At 36.5% G+C, this 18,819-nt stretch overlaps 1 pseudogene across 1 annotated transcript in view; it reads right to left on the bottom strand.

Annotated features, from left to right (window-relative positions):
- Positions 1-1,180: 1,180 nt before the first annotated feature.
- The window catches only part of LOC149561947 (type I inositol polyphosphate 5-phosphatase 2-like), a 119,721-nt pseudogene continuing 102,082 nt past the window's right edge, over positions 1,181-18,819 (bottom strand). Inside the window, exons 9-12 of the transcript XR_016363880.1 lie at positions 2,142-2,250; positions 1,807-1,965; positions 1,497-1,701; positions 1,181-1,357 (exon numbers count right to left, since the gene is read on the bottom strand). The product of XR_016363880.1 is annotated as a type I inositol polyphosphate 5-phosphatase 2-like (transcript). The remainder of the gene's footprint in view (positions 1,358-1,496; positions 1,702-1,806; positions 1,966-2,141; positions 2,251-18,819) is intronic.

The following is an 18,819-nucleotide window of genomic DNA, read 5'->3' as shown; positions in this document are numbered from 1 at the left end:
AGATGTGGAAGATACTGTGCCACAACATCAGATGAAGCAGAACAAGCAGAAAAATACAAGTTTTCGCATTGAACCTATAGGCACATTCACCATACCAACCATTTCATTCAATAGTCCATGCAATAGAAAAAAAGTGAAACTAACATTTTTATATAAGAAAGTTGTTCGAGCACAAAATCAAATACAAAATCTGTATCTCACTGCGGATATACCACAGATGCAATTAACTGTGCACCATGCCTATAAAATTATTTTGATTTAATTCACAAACTAATTGGAGAGAAGCAATATCCCAGATCAGTCTAATACTGGCAAATCCCAGCATACTGCAATTAACTGCACTCCATGCCCATAAAAATCTTTAAGAGTAATCCACAAATTAATTAGAGAGAAGCAATGTCGCAAATCAGTCTAATACTGACAGATCCAAGGATGCTGGCAAGATGAAATTCCTAGTTGTAGTTAGCTACTAAAGTGAAATAACTCACCATCTTCTATTTAACTTGTTTCTGTAGATCAGATGAATAGAGATGCACCTGAATTACTGTGGCTGATAAAAAAACATTGTGATGTATAAAATTTGGAGTATAACAAATCCCACGCCCTACATCTCCCACAATAGGTAGCTTCTGGAGTCAAGAACTCGCTTTAGTTTTTCTCAATTGCCGATTACATGCGTGCCTAGCTTCTAAAGTTGACATCCATCATTATTTAACCACCGTTTTGTTAGGCAATGTGCATTTTTTTGCTGAAAGAAGTAAGCGAGTATGTACTTCATAATATCATCTAAAGATCAATTACAGCTTCTAAAAGCAAAGTCATCTGGTATCAGCACCTGTCACGTGAAATTTTGAATTATCTTATTGATACAAAGTGTGTCATTACAAAATTACAGGTATGCATAGACTGGAAAGGGAAGTGTTGTTATTAAGGTAAGGTATTATATAGGTCACTTCAAGCAAGGCACCAAGTTGGAGTATGACATCCCCATTATGAATCACTTGCTTTTTATATAAATAAGGTGTACAGCTTTCAAACCTTTGGATTTGAACCTGTGACCTCCACTTGTCGTACACATGCCCTGCGTCTCTGCTATACCTTCCCACTGTTTTTCTTGCATATACTGGATGTTTCCCCTTGAAAGACATGGCAAATAGTGACTGAAGAATCTCAGAGGTGATTTGCTATTATTTTTTCTTTGCAAGTATTGCTGGTCCTTCGTTAGCAAGAAACATTAACTTTTCAAATACCATTTGCAGATACTGCACTGTGCCATTCAGCTTAAGTTGTGTACAATGCTATTAAATTTTTTAATTTTCCTGAAAAGAGAAATCTGGTAGAGAGTTAACTTTCTGATCTGCGACAAGGAAATAATCACTCTCTTTAGTAGACCACTTTAAATGTAACATAGTCGAAACCTACTTATAAGACATCCAAAGTACTATAAAAACATAAACAAGAACTTGATGTCTCCAAAGTGCACCCTACATTCTTACATTAGTTTTTGTCTCAGGCATGAGATCTTCAGCTTCTAGCTCTGCATCTGTAAAATTCAAAGCCTTCTGGAGCTTTCTGTGGCTAAATATTTCTACCTCTGCCAGGAACACTGAATTCACAGGCCGATGATCTGAGAGCATTAGTTCTACTCGATTATATGAAAGTTGTTTCATGCCCATCCCAAGCCAAATAATTCGGTCGCACCTGTCAATGAAACAAAATAAGAAGAATTTCTCTAGTGTAATAGTTGTACAACTTCAGGGACCTCTTATACATCTGGAATAGAGAAAATATAATGTGGTGATATACCATGCAGGACTCCGTTTTTTGTCCCCGGGCTTTGAATTTTCACCAAAGTATTTGTCTGAATTAAATTCAAATTTGTAAGTTGGGCCAAAGCCTATGGACCCTTCATGACCCTTCATGCCATCCACTGAAAATGCACCCTTTATGCAGCTCTCTCCTTAACTAAAATGCAAAGGATTCAACAACCAGCACGTTATCGGACTATCAATATGATGGTAAACGGATGTAACGGAGTTTAAAAGCACACTGCTTGTTTATAGAAATGACTCTCTGCGGCATAGCATAAAAAATGATAGCATACAAAAACAAAACTTAAATGGTTGAATCTTCCATAATACCTGATCTCTGCAAAGTAGTGCTTCCCATTTTCCTTCTGCAACATGCTTTCGAATCTCATCATCTGCCATATCAAGGCGGTAATTCAAGTCTCCAAACCAAATTACTTGACTGTAGAATCGAGAAACAATAACTTTAGATATTTACATCAGATAATACCATAGAAAAAAATTAAAATTGAGTGGTTGCATCAGATTTCCATCAAACTCAAATGCAAATGCTAAACCTCTGAAATTGAATATCAAGCACAATGGTTTCTTAAGTTCATGAATGAGAGGGATAGAACTTCAGATAATAGCTACATCCTTTCATGAGAAGTTTTTATTTTTGTATTTGGAGTTCTAAGGATGCGATTATTTTTAATGCATTGTCACTTACAGGTTGAAGTTAGTACCAGCAGCTAATATTAAGTCACTTATATTTCTAGAAAAACGAAGTTACCAATCCCTGATTTATAAATGATTCAATTGATGAAGTTTTCAAGAATTTATTGGGTTTCATGCATGTTATATGTTTTTTCCAGTACAACTGTGTATTGCACATAATGTTCTAAATGTTTAAACTAATATATACTTATACATTTTCAGAAGCCACCTTACCTGAGAGACATTAAGCACAGTTCATATGAACCTCATTGCAATAGAATCTGTATCAACACTTGAATGACTCGTTTAAAAAAATACAAAATTCTTCGATCAGACAGACAGACCACTCAAACATAAATGCCTGGATAGTAGGATACGATATCCTCCTGCATTTCCATGACAGAACCTTTGCAAATCTGAAAATTCAAATTGGAGGGAAAAAATCAAGCAATTAACAGGAAATTGCTACTACATGAAAAGGATTCTCTTGAAGTTTACCAGTCATTTGTCCAAGATAAGTCCCGTTTTATTGATTCTTTTCTAAAATATTGCCACCAGGAGTTTGAGTATTGCTTGCAAAAGGATACCAAACCAAAGACTCTGAATTCGAATGGACAATAATTCTTGGAAATGTCTTATCATGAAAACCTGAGAAAACTATAATGTCATTCCTAACAAAAACCTAAGACATTGGCAATCGACAATAATATAAGACTACTGTTTATCTCAATTGGACTGTCAATTTGCATTATTGTCAACATGATAAGAAAAAATTATCATCTTGCAATTTCTACATCTCGATTATGAATTCGTATTGAAATATTATCAAGGATACCAATGTGAGCTTCCTTGTCTAGGAGGGAGATGCGGATGCCACTAGGAGCGGATCCGGAGGTGGATGCCTCGTGGGTGCCATCTGGAAGCACCTCCCAGGCATCTAGCTGCACGGGGATGCCTCCCAGAGTCATCCTCGCGCATCCAAATGCTTGGGAGGCACTTCCGAAATCCTGATGGCATCCATAGGCATCTAGATGCTTCCGAAAGAATCCATGGGCCCAAGACCAAAAAAAAATAATGGCTTTTTGCCACTTACATTTTAATTTTAGCACATGCATATAAGAGTTTTTAATCTCTAGGCTATTCGACCATTCTTCATCTCATTTTGTTTACAGCTAGACATACAACTGGAGTTGGAGATGATGTGGATTTTTTCGCGAATCCATATAATTCTAATTCAGATTCATGAACATAGAATCATGAACTATATTTTGATTTGATAATTGTGATGATTTTTTGATTTGCACTGGAATCATGAACATAGACGTCTATGATATGGTCTAAAATCTTATTGAATATTTGAATTTCAATTTGAATGTGTTGGTGAAGTTACAAGTGTCATACTATCAATTTTTTTAATTTTTTATATTTCTTTCATTTCTTTGCATATACATTATATCTATATAAACGCATCCACATCACCGAAAAAAAAATGTGTACATCCACGCACCCATTTCTCGGATTTGCATCTGACAATTTGTACAAACTTCGTTGCGAAATAGGATTACCAGCTAGTGTGTGAGACAGAGTCTCTCTCTATCTTGAAGGCAAGCCTCCCCCTTCTCACCATTCCTTGGATCAACTCAAGGTAAGAAAGTAGTTTAAAGGTACTTTTAAAGGGTGTCACTAATATTCTTAACTCTTGTTTCAAGAAAGAATCCACTTACTTGCGGAGTGGGTAATGGGCAAGATGAACCTCTTAACTACACTTTTACCTTAAAATTGTAAACAATGATGCTAATAAACTGATCTAACTCGGTATGCTTTCTAACCTGGTATGAAAAATGTTGAATCGATCTCAAAGATTGTCAATGAAAGCCTTGCATTTTGTAATGCAATCATGAAGCATTGAAGGATCTAGAATTACCATCTTTTGTGCAATTCCATTAACCTTGATTGCAGTGGTGTGACACTTGTTGATGATATGATGGTTCTTTGCAATAAACTCCCATAGGTGTTTTGTTGAAAACTTCTAGGTTGAGAATATGTTCATTGCTGTACTCCAAATTCATCTACTTCCAATTCAGCATTGACCCTATTGGTGAATTATGAAGTCGTGTCTTCCTCTGTCACCTAATCATCGTCCTTAGTGAGCACCTTGCACCCCATTTGCTTTAGATCATTCATGATATCAATTTCCATAGAATTGTAGCTTCCAAGGGCTTCTTGTACCTATGTTATCAGCCTTTCAATCACTCGCACCTTATGATCCATGAGCCCTTGGTATGCATAGAACATCTCTGTAGATGGGATGATATCATATGTGACCAAGACATCAAGGTCAATTTCTACAATTTTGTCCCCATATGCTTAGATCTTCGTCCAAGGCTTTTAGTTCTTGGTTGAAGGAAGAATGCATATCATTGAGCCTTTCTTCAGTAGCCTTGAGACATTCAAGAACTTTAAGCGTTTCTTCTATGGACTAAACTCCCTCTATGATGATTTGTTCAAACCAAGCCTTTACTGCTTCAGCTCTTCAATTCACTTGTTCTGAATGTGGTGCGGTGACAATAGATTGTGAAGATTGTTGGTAAATGATTTCATGATAGTGGTTCTTCTCCCAGAGTTCATCGTTTCATTTGGACAAGGTAGAAACTACATCGTGTGCATCCTACTAGCATCCCACCCACGACTATCTTCCAAGTTCAATTTTTCTGAACGAAGCTCTTTAGGTGGCTTGTCCACTAAAGGTTCTGCAATTTCAGCATACTTAAATTTCACAAAATCCACTAAGATTCGCAAGACAATCTTTGCCTTACGTACTAGAAGTTTGGATCTGTTCTTCTTTGGAAAAAGATCATCTAGTGGTAACTCGACTTTCCTCTTCTTCAGAATAATATTGCCCAACCATGCTTGTAAGTTGAAATCTTCTTCAATTGAGACTGGGATGGTGCCTATGGCAAACATTGATCCTGATTGAATCTCTGATGTCATAGTACATGCCTCTGTTTGCACGGCTGAAATTGATTCTGACATAAACATTTCAAAACCTTGCAGTCGAGGTATCAAGTTGGGAAACTTGTCCCTTTGTGAGAGCCGGAAAAGTAGAGAAAGCTTCAAGCACATTCTCCAAACTTTCACATTGTTCCATTGTGAGAATAGGAGCCAGAAGAGATAGGCAATGTTGTAATGTTCACTTCAGAAATAGAAATGGTGGGTGTGAACACTGTAGAGAAAGAATCCACATCAATATCTAGTGCAGCCAAGAATGGTTCACTTGGGATGGATGGTTCTTGGTTGCTTGGCCATTGTGGGGAACAAAGGATCACTACTACTTCTTCCTCGTCTTGTTCCTGCACTTTGACAAAAGCTGGAGAAGAATGTGATGTTGGAATGACGAATTTTCCTTCCTTGAGCATCAGTATGAAACCTTTTTCTAGCTCTGAGGTAAACGAATTGTCTTTCTTTTTACCCTTAACCTAAGATTTCCTGCCCATAGGACTGAAATGGTTGCCATCTATACAGGGTTTCAATTTAATCCTCTTTAGACACCTTCCTTTCAACCATCTATTTGTGTTCATCAAGATGGCTTGAAATCGGTCAAATATTGAAGTTGATTCCTTATGCTGCCTTAGAATGGGAGTAATAAGAAGCTTCTCAATCTGACTATTGTGATATTCTTGGTCTAAGATCATGTGGTTATCCTCAACCTCTTCAGGAATAGAGACTAAGTTTCACCTAGGATGGATGGTTCTTGGTTGCCTGGCAGTTGTGGAGGAGAAAGGATCACTACTTCTTCCTCATCTAGTTCCTGCACTTTGAGAGAAGCTAAAGAAGAATATGATGTTGAAATGATGACTTTTCGTCCCTTGATCTTCAGTTTGAAACCTTTTTCTGGCTTTGAGATGGATGAACTGTCTTTCTTCTTACCCTCAACCTAAGATTTCCTACCCATAGGACCGAAATGATTGCAATCTACATAGTCTTTCAATTTAATCCTCTTTAGACCCCTTCCTCCCAACCATGTATTTTTGTTCATCAAGATGGCTTGAAATCGGTCAAATAATGAAGTCGATTTCTTTTGTTGCCAAAAAATGGGGGTAGGAAGAAGCTTCTCAATCCGACTGTTGTGGTATTCTTGGTCTAAGATCATGCCGTCATCCTCAACCCCTTCAGGAATAGGGACTAAGTTTCACCTAGGATGGATGGCTCTTGGTTGCTTGGTCATTGTGGAGGAGAAAGGATCGCTAATTCTTCCTCGTTTGGTTCTTGCACTTTGAGAGGAACTAGAGAAGAATCTAATGTTGGAATGACAACTTTTCCTCCCTTGAGCTTTAGTTTGAAGCCTTTTTTTGGCTCTGAGTTGGATGAACCATCTTTCTTCTTACCATCAACCTGATATTTCCTTCCCATTGGACCAAAATGGTTGCAATCTACACTGGCTTTCAATTTAATCCTCTTTAGATCCCTTCGTCTCAACCATGTATTTTTTATGCAATACAAATCCGGATGTACCCCAAAATGAGGTGATCCAAAAACCAGCAAACCAACACAGCGGAAAATGAACAAGAGGAGCGAGATTCAAATCCAAAGAGAGAATATTTCTATTATTCAAATGAATAAGTTCAGATTCATATTAGCAACAACAGCGTCATGTAAATCCACATCAATAACATCTCTAAAACCCTCAAGCACATTACCAACAACTAATTCCATCTTCTTATCACGAGCAACATCTAGATCAACATCATTCATAACAAAAGGAACATATAACTCAAGATCAGCAACATCAGCAACAGATAAGTCCTCCATCACATCCATTTCAACATTAGTATCATCTTGAACAATAACATCCAAATCCTTACCAACATAAGTGAAACTCTCTTCTTCAGCAATCTCATTGCGCACAGCAAGATGCCCTGCAATTTCCATGTCAAATCTATCCATCTGCTCATGAAAGCCAAAAGATATTTCCTCCATTTCAGCAAAATCATCATGTACTTCCACGATCTGTCTTCTTCTCTGCATAATCTCTTTAACCGGCCAACAAACCTTTTTTCTAATCCTTAGATGCCAACTCAAATCAGGCTTTTCCAAATCATCAATTCTTTCATGTAAATCATCCCAAAAAGAATCATATTCATCACTCTCAACCTCATGAAGATGTTTTCCACGATTTGGCGCTAACTCAATAGCTTCTACTCTAGCTGCAAGTTTCCTCACCATGTCTAATAACTCTGGATTGACATTTCTCCTTCCTCGAACCATCTCTACAAACAACAATCGAACGGTGAGTCTTCTGCAAGTGCAAGCCAAATCCACAGATCTGCCACCCTACACCAAATTGCCAACTAGCTAGGACTTCCAAAATAAAAACCCTTCTCTGATAAACTTTGCCCAACCAAGGTCCTTGTACAAACTGCCTCACACTCGGTGATCTGTTTGCACACTCGGGAACAACTGAGCTCTGATACCATCTGATGCAGTACGAATCTGAATGTACCCCAAAATGAGGTGATCCAAAAACCAACAAACCAACACACAGCAGAAAATGAACAAGAGGAGCAAGATTCAGATCCAGACAAAGAATATTTCTATTATTCAAATCAATAAGTTTACATCCAACATGCCCGGCTGTACGGCCTTTCGGGTTATGGCCATTACAAAGAAGAATACATCTTTCAAAGAAGAACAGATCTTCAAACTCAAATACGAACTTCTACCTCCAAGCTACTCCACCTAAGACTCCTCTACCCACAAATTATCTCATCTCCCTTCCAAAATCTGCCTAAGACTCTACCCAAGATCCCCTTAAATACTTGCCAAAACGGCCTACAAAAGATTCTAGAACATAGAAAAGCCACAAGTCGGCCTGATTCAAATACCAACTAATAAACCCTTACATTAAATACATAACCAAGCCACAAGTCGGCTCTTAACAAATATTAAATACCCATAACTAAAATAAATGCATGAGAGGTCGGCCCAAACTGGAACCACAGAACTCGGCAAATGAAGGCTCCATGAAATACTGGCACTTAACACCCAAAGGATCACTCGGCATCAATAGGAACTCGGCACCCAAAGGATCACTCGGCATCAACAGGAACTCGGCAACCAAAGGATTACTCGGCATCAATAGGAACTTGGCACCCATTGGATAACTTGACATACGAAGGAACACTCAGTAGTAATTGGAACTCGGTAGTAACTGGAACTCGGTAGCAACTGGCAGAAAAGAGTAGAAATTTAAGGAACCAAGGATGCCCCTGCATTAGACTACCGGGGTAGATAGAAAATAATTCAGATGCTCCTGCATCAATTTTTGTTCATCAAGATGGCTTGAAAATGGTCAAATATTGAAGTTGATCCGTTATGCTACCATAGAATGGGGGTAGGAAGAAGCTTCTCACTTTGAGTACTATGATATTCTTGGTCTTAGATCATCTCGTCGTCCTCAACCCTTTCAAGAATAGGGACTAAGTTGAGATCGACAATTTGTTGTAATGTGAGCCAACAATAGTCCATTTTGGTCACATCTATCACTCTGAAGATCTATCCACACATCCTCCATGCGGTTAACATGGGTGAATGCCCTCTTCATTTTGGAGTTCATGCCCCTATAATCAAAATCCACCCTGAATTTGAACTTCTTTAATGTGATTGGCTGAAGTTCAAATGGCATTGCCTTGGCCTTGTGCACTATGGTCAATGAATACTTGCCTATCTAAAGAGGATTTGTGGATGAGATACCAAATCCTAGCCAATGTTGACTGATTTTACACGCTTGCACCATTATGAGTTGTCTTGCCAATTCTGTGAGGATAATTCTATCAGTAGGATACTTTGGTAAAGTGTAGGGTTCTCTTTCAAAGCAACCAACTCTCAAGTAGGTGAAAGTTGGAGAGTGTAGAAATGGACACCCATATTGACTCATCTTTTCCCATGCTTCCTCAAACACTGTTTTTGTTGCCAAATATTTATCAAAGCGACACTTGAAATGCCCATAGAAGGCATCTTGTACCCTTTTGTAGTAGTACTTACTCAATGTAAGAGTGAGTTGCTCGTAATAGCTCCAAATAGGAACTTGGAGCATCTCCCTTGGTAGAGAGTCCTAAGAATGTTCCCATAGTTGTAGTACTGTAAACCAGATAAGAATTCATATGGAATGAGCAAGAGCTCTTCACACGAACCAATTATTCACATATTATTGTACTTATGGTATCTCCCCAACAAATGTGTTCTCTCCTTTCAAGAATCTGGTAGATCTACTTACACATCCATGGATTAAAGTGATTGGATTCTTTGAGGCTACAAACTCTACTCAAAAGAGTGATCAAGTCATTGACTTCTTGAGAGAAATCAGTCTTGTGCATTACTTTAGGCCATCTAGAGAAATTTTCTCTCTTGTTGATCAACCACTTGTCATTAGCATACCTGAGGTAATCATTCTTGTTCTCATTCCACAGCTGCAAGGAATTTTCTTTTGTTAGATCTATGCACTGGAAAGTTTCAAGACCCTTGAAATCTTTTCAATTACATCCGGATGCAAGATGAAAACTACCTTCCCATCTGCATCTTTAACCGTTCTTAATTCGGCATCAAAAGGTTTTGCACATTCCCATATGAACTCCGGTTGGAGGGCTGCCACACGAAAGTTAGACACCAAATGAATGTGACTTCTATTGATCCGCAGCATCTCTTGGTTGGAAGACGTCTCAATCCTCTACAAAAAATTAGCCATGTCAACATGACCAATCTCTGTGACCGCGATCTCATCAAAGGAAGATGAAACTTGAGATAGAGTTGTCTGTGGTAGTTCCTTGTCGTATTGATATTTTGTTTTTCCTTTCCCTTTTGAAGACATGGATTTCTCGGACATTTCTTGAGCTGCAACATGAAAGTTCCAAAGGGTGACAAACATCATTTGATGGGATTGGATCTGATGGAACCCAAAAATTCAAAATTTTAGGCATCCATTTGAGCATATTTTATGAGTATCAGTGTCCATGATTAAAAGTATGAAGATATATATTCTTGTTCCCTACTGATGTTAAAAACTTAAGAGAGAAGTCAAAATATTGCGAGCCGAGAATGAGCATGTGAATGCAGTCCATTTCAGAAATGCATTTGAAGATCATGATGATTATGTTTACATGTTGATGGAGTTATGAAAAGATGGAGAGCTCCTTGGTCAAATACTTAAGTCAAAAGAATAGTCGCTAAAAGGCATCAGATTAATGTTATAGGATTATATGACCACGTGAGAAACAATAATTGTATCACTGCTGAAGCCATATTGATATCAGACATCATTACATTTATAATAAGGATCAGATCGAGAATGTGTTCATAAAGATAGAACTAACAGTCTAGAATACCTATTCTCTTCATCAAAATATAATGTAAAATGGATGCATAAGAAAGTTGTGTTGATGGATGACTTATTGTGTAGAAGAAGACAAATTGCTGTATAAATTAGTATTTTGGAAATCATCTAACAATATTGGCTAATCTGTCCTGCATGTTTTGATTATTCTAAAGGAGACGTTGGCTTGGAAGTTTTTACCACAATGATATCATCAGCTGTATATGAAGAATGCTAGATACAGCAGCATCAATGATATGATTAAGTCATCCACTTGTAGAAAAATATGATGGATGATTCAGAGGATACATGCAGACATCAGCACCCTCGAAGACATGTCTATGAGGAAAAGGTGAATCCTGGAGGTTGTTTTATTAGCATTGACAAGATGCCCCTGTTCGACTTATATGATCCAATTCGCAACCGGTTATTATGAGAAGTTTATATTTTAAATATTTCATAGGAGTTAGTGATTAGTTATAAGTTTTGAAAGGATGTGTCATTAAAATACGATTTTTCATAAAGACACATGTATTCAGATCGTGGCTCTTCACATATTATAAGTAGATGTAAAATCAAATTCATATTCATATTTTAAAATCTTATACATTATGATGCAATTATGATGTACTATATTCTCCGAATTGGCAAAGAAATGAATTCTTGAACAAAGCCCGTTGATTGAATTATTTGGTGAATTGTGTGCGATCCCAATAAATTTGCAATAGATTGATCATCTGTAAGGAGTGTCTTTATTGTGATTTTATTTATGGGATAATTATTTATTTTAAATTTTGGAATTTTAAATTATTATTAAGTTGTGTCCTTTATTTTTTATTTATTTTCTATAAATATTTTAATGTTCGAATAAGTGGATTGGGTCATTATCGCATTTTAAATTTGATAAACATAGATATTGTGAAATATTTAATTGTTTCTGTATTTATGTCTAGTTTGTCTCCATGTCACAGGAGTTAAAAGCGCATTCTAGACTAGTTTAAAATTGCATTCATATAACTGATCTGTCGCATCTAAATTGTTAAAATTGTTTATAATTTAAATATATTGAATTTTATAAAGTTGTACGTTTCAACTTATAATATTGACTCTGATTGCCCATTTAATTAAGCACTGGTCTTTATATTGCCCTTGATTCATAATTCATATGCTGGCAATTGTTTCATTTCTTTCCTTTGAGGAATTAATATATTCATTTGTTGCATTAATTTATACTTCATACAATCATTTACTGTTATTCTCAATTCACAATCTGTAAGTTTGAAGTTTTCTATAATCCTTGTCGTTTGGGAAACTTTCAATACATTCATGTTCTAATCAATTTGCTATAAGCATCTTGGATTTAAGTGGATCAGGTACACCCCCCTTGGTTTTGCAGAGCCACAAGCGCAAGGGATTTGGATTGCATCGATCACTTCCATCAAGTTGGCCTTAACCGGTTGGATATCCCAACATCAAGCAGACAAGGCTCGTAGGATTCCAATCTGCGGTTTTGGGAACCAATAGGATCCATGAAAGCTTTGGGATTTGAATCTCAGTGATAGATCTATAAAGGATAAGTGTTCAAAATATATTTTAGATCCTTACTGAACGCTTTGGAAGGCCGGAAATAATAGGAACAGCTTGTATTTTGGGCAATAATGGCCAAAATTGGGTTTCACAAGGTGGATTGCATGTAGGTAAAATAAGGCTTCACTTTGAATGGACAAGAATGCAAGTTGGGAGAATATGGATGAGAGTTTTGAGTTAAAAATATGAGATTTTCTCCCAGAATTGGATTTTAGGAATGCAAATACATGTGGTTAACTCGTTATTTTTACCTTGTGTGAATTCGCAGTCGGGTTTTAGAAGTCCATTACATATTTGGGAATGTGAAATTTGGTGAGTTTTGAAGATGGATTGAATATGGAAAATGGAAATATGAAGGAAACTTGCATTCTTTTGATGAAAATTCCAACTTTTCTTCTAAAACAAACTAAAAACAAACAATAACAAGCAACCAAAGTATATTCAAAAACCAAAAACCAAAATGAAGAACATACCTCTTGCTTTGACTCGATTTGATAAGCTTGAACACTTCAATCTTGCAAGCAAATTTGTTTTTGATTTGAAGAACCTTTTGCATTTGCAAGGAATGGGAGTTTTGAACTTATTAAATAAAATGGAACAAAAATCTATGGCTGCATTGAAACAAATGGAAGAGAAAGAAAAACAGAATGCAACAAATAAGCAACATGATCAAGAAATGCAATCAAAACCGAAATCTTACACTTACTTGGAGAGCAAAGAGTAAAACTTGGAGCAAGAAGAAGTTGGAATGCAACTCTCTTCTCCAAAATCGGGTTTTAGAGACATATTTGCATGCGTAGATCAAATGCTTCAAAAAATTCAGACTCCACTTCTAAATCATGGTTTCCAAGTGCAAATGCATGTGTTGAATGATGCAAATGTGCCTGCAAATGCCCTCCTAAGTGCAGATCATACTTCCCCAAGTGATTTGCATGTTTGAAAATGTCTCTTCAAGAGCAAATCGTGGTTTGGAGATGCAGTTACATGTGCTTGAAAATGCAGAAAATGTATTTGTAAATGCCTCTTCTTCAAATGCCCAAGGAAAACGCACTTTGGAAAGTGCTTTACATGCCACGTTTTAGCCTTAAAACACCCAAACTGGGGTTCTTGGAAGCCAAAACATATTTAAAATATGCAAGCAAGAAACATTAAAACTCACGTCCAAGCAAAATTGGTGTTTACAAGACTCATTGCATGTTAAAAATGTGATGTATATTGCAAACACGTGCATTTATAAACTTGGACGCCCAAATGGAGAAGAAAGATTATGTTAAAATGCAAACTTGTGATGAAAATTGGGGTTTGGAAACCCATTTACATATTTAAATAACCTTTTTCTATGCAAATCAGGATTTGGAAAATTCATTGCATCTCCAAGGCAAATTGTACTTTGAATGTTGATTAACATGTTTAAAAAACAAGAGCAAAGACATATCGTGGTTTGAAAATGCATTTACATATTACATATATACCTTCATAAGAAAATTGTGGTTTTGAGAGGCTTTGACATGTTTCAAAAACACATGTATTTGGCAAATCATGGTTCTCAAAACCATTTACATGTTTTATGTTGCATGCAAAGGAGTAAATCGGTGTTTGGAGAATGAAATGCATGTTTTAAAATGCATATGAAACCAACCCAACTAGTTGTTTTGATGAGAAGCAAGTGGTTTCACAAGTCAAAACGTGGTTCATTGCACATCAAAACACGTAACATGCAACATGTAACTGGCCCTCTAAATCACAATTTGCTTCTTTTTGTGAGAAAATACAAGCAAAAAAGGGGGGTTCGTGATTGCAATCACATGTGCATGAAACTTGCATGACTTAAAGTTGCAATTTAGCACATGTTTAATTGATTCACTTAAGTGAATCTCACTTAAACGGTCCATTACATATTTATACTAACAGTTTTACATGTTATGTGTAAATAGGTTGAAAAAAGGTGAAAATTCACTTACGTGATTCAATTAAAACATTAAAGTGGAACTCAACATCAAAATAGACTATAAAGTGCACTTCAATAACTTAAATCACTCAAGTTATAAATTTACAGTCACAAAGTGAGCCATATAACTTAAAATTTAAAAACATAACATAAAATGAGTTCATGTCGCATATTTCATAAAGCGCAAAAAACATCAAATTATAAGGTCCAATATTTAAAATATGCACTGGGGGTTCTAAACTCCCTTACATATGCACTTAAACCTCAATAACTTTTAAATGACAACTCTAATTAAGTCCCTAAGTTACTTCAAAACGAGGACGTGACCGAAAGCAAGAGTTAGAAGGAAACAAAAAGATTAAAACAATCCAAACAAACACTAAAAAAAAGCAGAAAGGAGTTTGAAGGCCTAAAAAATCAGGTATAGGCTAACAAACTGAGAAAACAAAAAGGACTTGATGAGAGCCTTCAGCAAAAAGACACATTATATGAATAGGGAATGATTGATCAATCTTTGCCAATCAAATAGTGAGTTACCTTAGAGAAATATGAAACTTAATTGGAAAAGTTTTGTAGCATTGCCTCCACATTTTGTGATGACAAAATGAAGGACATACCATTAATAAGTTGTCACTTCCTACATATGATGGTAGTGGAAAGACGAGTGTGACATCTTGGATGCCTTCTTGGCTCTCAAGCCTCTGAAGGAATCAGAAGCAATCATGTTTGCTACTATGCACTTAGATGGAGCAGCCTATGAATGGTGGCATCATGGGATAGTGAATCGTGATCGTGGATTGATTAATTCATGCAAGTAATTCAGTAATAAATTGATTGCCCATTTTGATAGAAAGGATATAGAAGTATAGTACAGGGCGTTGGCACGGTTCAAATAGGGTGGGTCCTTGGATTCTTTTATTAATGAGTTTCAGGAAATTTCAGTGATGCTTTCAGATATGCAGAAAAAATGAAGGTCAAAGGATTGAATGATAAGATCAAAGGATTTATGAGGGTTCTTAAACCCAGCTCCCTAGAAGATGTTATTAAGATGGCACTAGACTTAGATACTTCCTCCAATTCATTTCAGCCAGCTGAAGAGAGTCTCGAAAATTCAAAATCAGATCTGAAACCTCATAATCAGACCAAGAACATGCTGTCCAGCATGAGCTTTGAGTAAATAAACTAAGTAGAAAGAAATTATGCTCTACATGTAAAGAGCCCTAGACACCTGAGCATGCGTGCCTTGGAAAGTCGGAATACATTACATAAAGGTCCCTTCAGATAATGAGGAAGAGCAGATTGATGATAGCAGATCTAAGGACAGCAATACTGATCAGAGAGTCGTGAACAGCCCATAGTGGAAAAGAATTAACGACAGGGAAGCTAATAAGCCTAAGGTCGCCATCGTACATTGTAGTGGTACCTTGGTACCATCCCTTCCAATCAAAGAGAGCACTTAAAGGGGCAGCCAGTGGTCTGTTTGGTTGATACTAATGCTACATACAACTTCATTAGTGAGTCGTTAGTTGCAAAACATGGATATAGGTTGAGAAATATTTGTGTTTTAGAGTGATAATAGCTATTGGTGGAAACTCGAGTTACACTACAAGAGTTCACCGGCTTAGTATTCAATTGGAGATCTATACATCAACTGATAACTTCTATGTGATCAAGTTAAACCAACTTGATGTGGTTCTAGGCATGGAGTGGCTACAATCTGTTGGTAGGTACACATTAGATCACCATAAGATGCAGTTGGAGATCATAGAGGATGGGAAGGAGGTAGTGTTTAAGGCAGTGTTACAAGCCTTGGACTCGGTTCGGACTCAATCAGGCTCAAACTTGAACTCGGCATCCAGAATTAGCAAGGACTTGGCAATTAAAAACCTATGAAACTCAAAGATATTTAAGGATTTAAAGTTTTTTTCATTCATCATTTAGCCAATTACCATCAAATACACAATAATTGAAATAAATAGAAGGTACTTTACACACATACACAATTTTGCATATAGAGCACATAAATACAAATGCGAATTTTTGAAGGAAATTATTTAAAAGTTGAACTAAATAACATAATAGAAATATAGTGTCACTATCAAATGTCCAATATCCATGGAATATGCAAACCATGGAATCAAAAGTACAAAACATATATCAAAATAAAGGCTCATAGTAGCCTATGTTCACCTACGAATATGCTTAGGATAGGTCATGGAAGACTCTAGAGCCATCCTCTCTCCCTATGTCTGAGGTTGAACCTCAATGACATGCTAATCAAGATCATCCTCCTCATCGTCATACTCATCCTCGTAATCCTCTAACAGTGGAAATGCAACTCAAGCTTGTAGAAGCCTCCTCCAAAAGGTTCTTTTAACTCCTCTCAATGCTTCAATGCAAGCTACAAAGTGGCACAAACAATCAGCAACCAATATATGAGTCAACCAATTTGCCAATCTATCTCGTAAGACCCCAATACTCTTCTCTCGAGCCTTTTTTCTCTATTGTTTGTGTTTGCAAGTGATAGAATGACCTTTTTAGGTCTTAGACATGCAATATGTGTGCCAAAACAAGAAAGGAAAAATCATTAAAAAATAAATCAAAATCACTTTTTACATGTTGGCTGACGCAGAGTCGAACTAGTAGGACTTCATGAGTCTAGAGAGTCCCAAGACTCGGCGAGTCCATGGAGACTCGCCTAGGACTCAGCTCAGTCCGAAGCATGAGGACCTCAACCTCGGGGAAGCAGCCTTGCCTTCTGACTCGCAAAGTCTTGTAACACTAGTTTAAAGCTTCCTTAGATGAGGGGCCTAGGGTAATGTCAGTGACACCAGATGGAAGTTTAAGTCTACAGGTGTATTTTTATGCCAAGATGCATACATTTCTGCCCAGTTGATTGAAAAATCAGAAAATGAAGTTGCACCTTCATTGGTTGATAAAAAAAGGTGAGTGCACAAGTTCTTGGTGGGTGACTTGGAGGTTGTGATTGATAAGTCATGGGTAGAGTTGAGTCATTTTGATGCTTCCATGAATGATTATATGAATATCAGTCTCTTTGGAAGGCTTGAAACAATGATGAATTTTTTGATGACGCTCATAGTGGAACAGCCACTCATGAGTTATCTTTAGTTAGCACAAAAGGCACCTAGATTACATCTGTAGATTTGCCATCCTTCCTAGTGACATGGCAGCCTTGGTACTTGGTGATAGCAGCAATAAAATATCTTCATGTATGACACTTCATGCCTAGCAATGGGACTTAATGATGGTATACGCCCAGAAAATTCATTAGCAGTAAAAGAATTACATCCTTATTTGATGACTTCAGCGGATACCTCACTTGAACCATCCCTTGATGTAGCTAATATGTTTGTTGACATTGTTGTTCTAAATTCATTTGATTACATGTGTATTCACGTGGAATCATACATGACCATTGCTCTTCGTGGGGAAGGGTTTATACAAGCTGCTAATGACTTTTAGCTAAAGAAGTGATGCATGGGATGATGGTTAATTTTTATGGAGACCCGTCGTTTGGTCCAATTTGGGTTACATAGATCTTTATTCCTTTTTGGGCGGTGATATCTTCTAGACTCAAAGCAAGTAGGCTTTAACATATGGAGTAATGTAATTCACTAGTTATACATTGTTCCAATTTATAACAGTGACGCTCGGTAGCGTATTTTGATTGTGTTGTCCTACATTTTGTGGTGACAATATGTAGGTAACAGTACAAAACTTTTCCAAACTAGTTTCGCATTTCTCTAAGTTGAATTTGATATTCAATTGGTTAATGTTGATCAATCAATCAAATCCAATTCACGTAACAAATTTTTTACTGAAGGTTTTCATCAAGTCTTTTTCGTTTTTCTATTTGTTGAGCCTATGCTTGCTTTTTGACGCCTTCAACATCATTTTGTTTGTTTTTCGAGTGTGTTTGTTAGCTTTTGGTCTTTTGGTTTTGTTCAAAACATTGCTTTCGATTTTCCCTTTGATTTGGTCTATCTTAGACCTTAATAGGAATTGGCAATCAAAAGATATGACCATTTTAGTGCCCAAAAGGTGGACTCCCAAGGTGCAACTACAAGATTTAAAAAATCATGTTATATTTTGAAGTTGCCATTCACTTCTGATAAAATATAACTTAAATACACTATATGTTATGTTTTTAAGTTACCTTATCATTTAATTTTTCACTTAAAGTAACTATAGAGCACTTTATGTTATGTTTTTAAGTTACCTTATCATTTAATTTTTCACTTAAAGTAACTATATAGCACTTTATGTTATGTTTTTAAGTTGAGTTACTTTTTGATTTTTCATTTAAGTTACTGTATAAACTATATAGTTTAATTTAATTTTTGAGTTTTAAATTGAAATAACCTAGTAATATTACTTTTTAAATAATATTTGCA

This window comes from Cupressus sempervirens, chromosome 4, assembly GCF_028749045.1.
Source record: "Cupressus sempervirens isolate cs-2001-9-10 chromosome 4, ASM2874904v1, whole genome shotgun sequence".
Lineage (NCBI taxonomy): Eukaryota > Viridiplantae > Streptophyta > Pinopsida > Cupressales > Cupressaceae > Cupressus > Cupressus sempervirens.
This window is presented reverse-complemented; position numbering and strand designations above follow the sequence as displayed.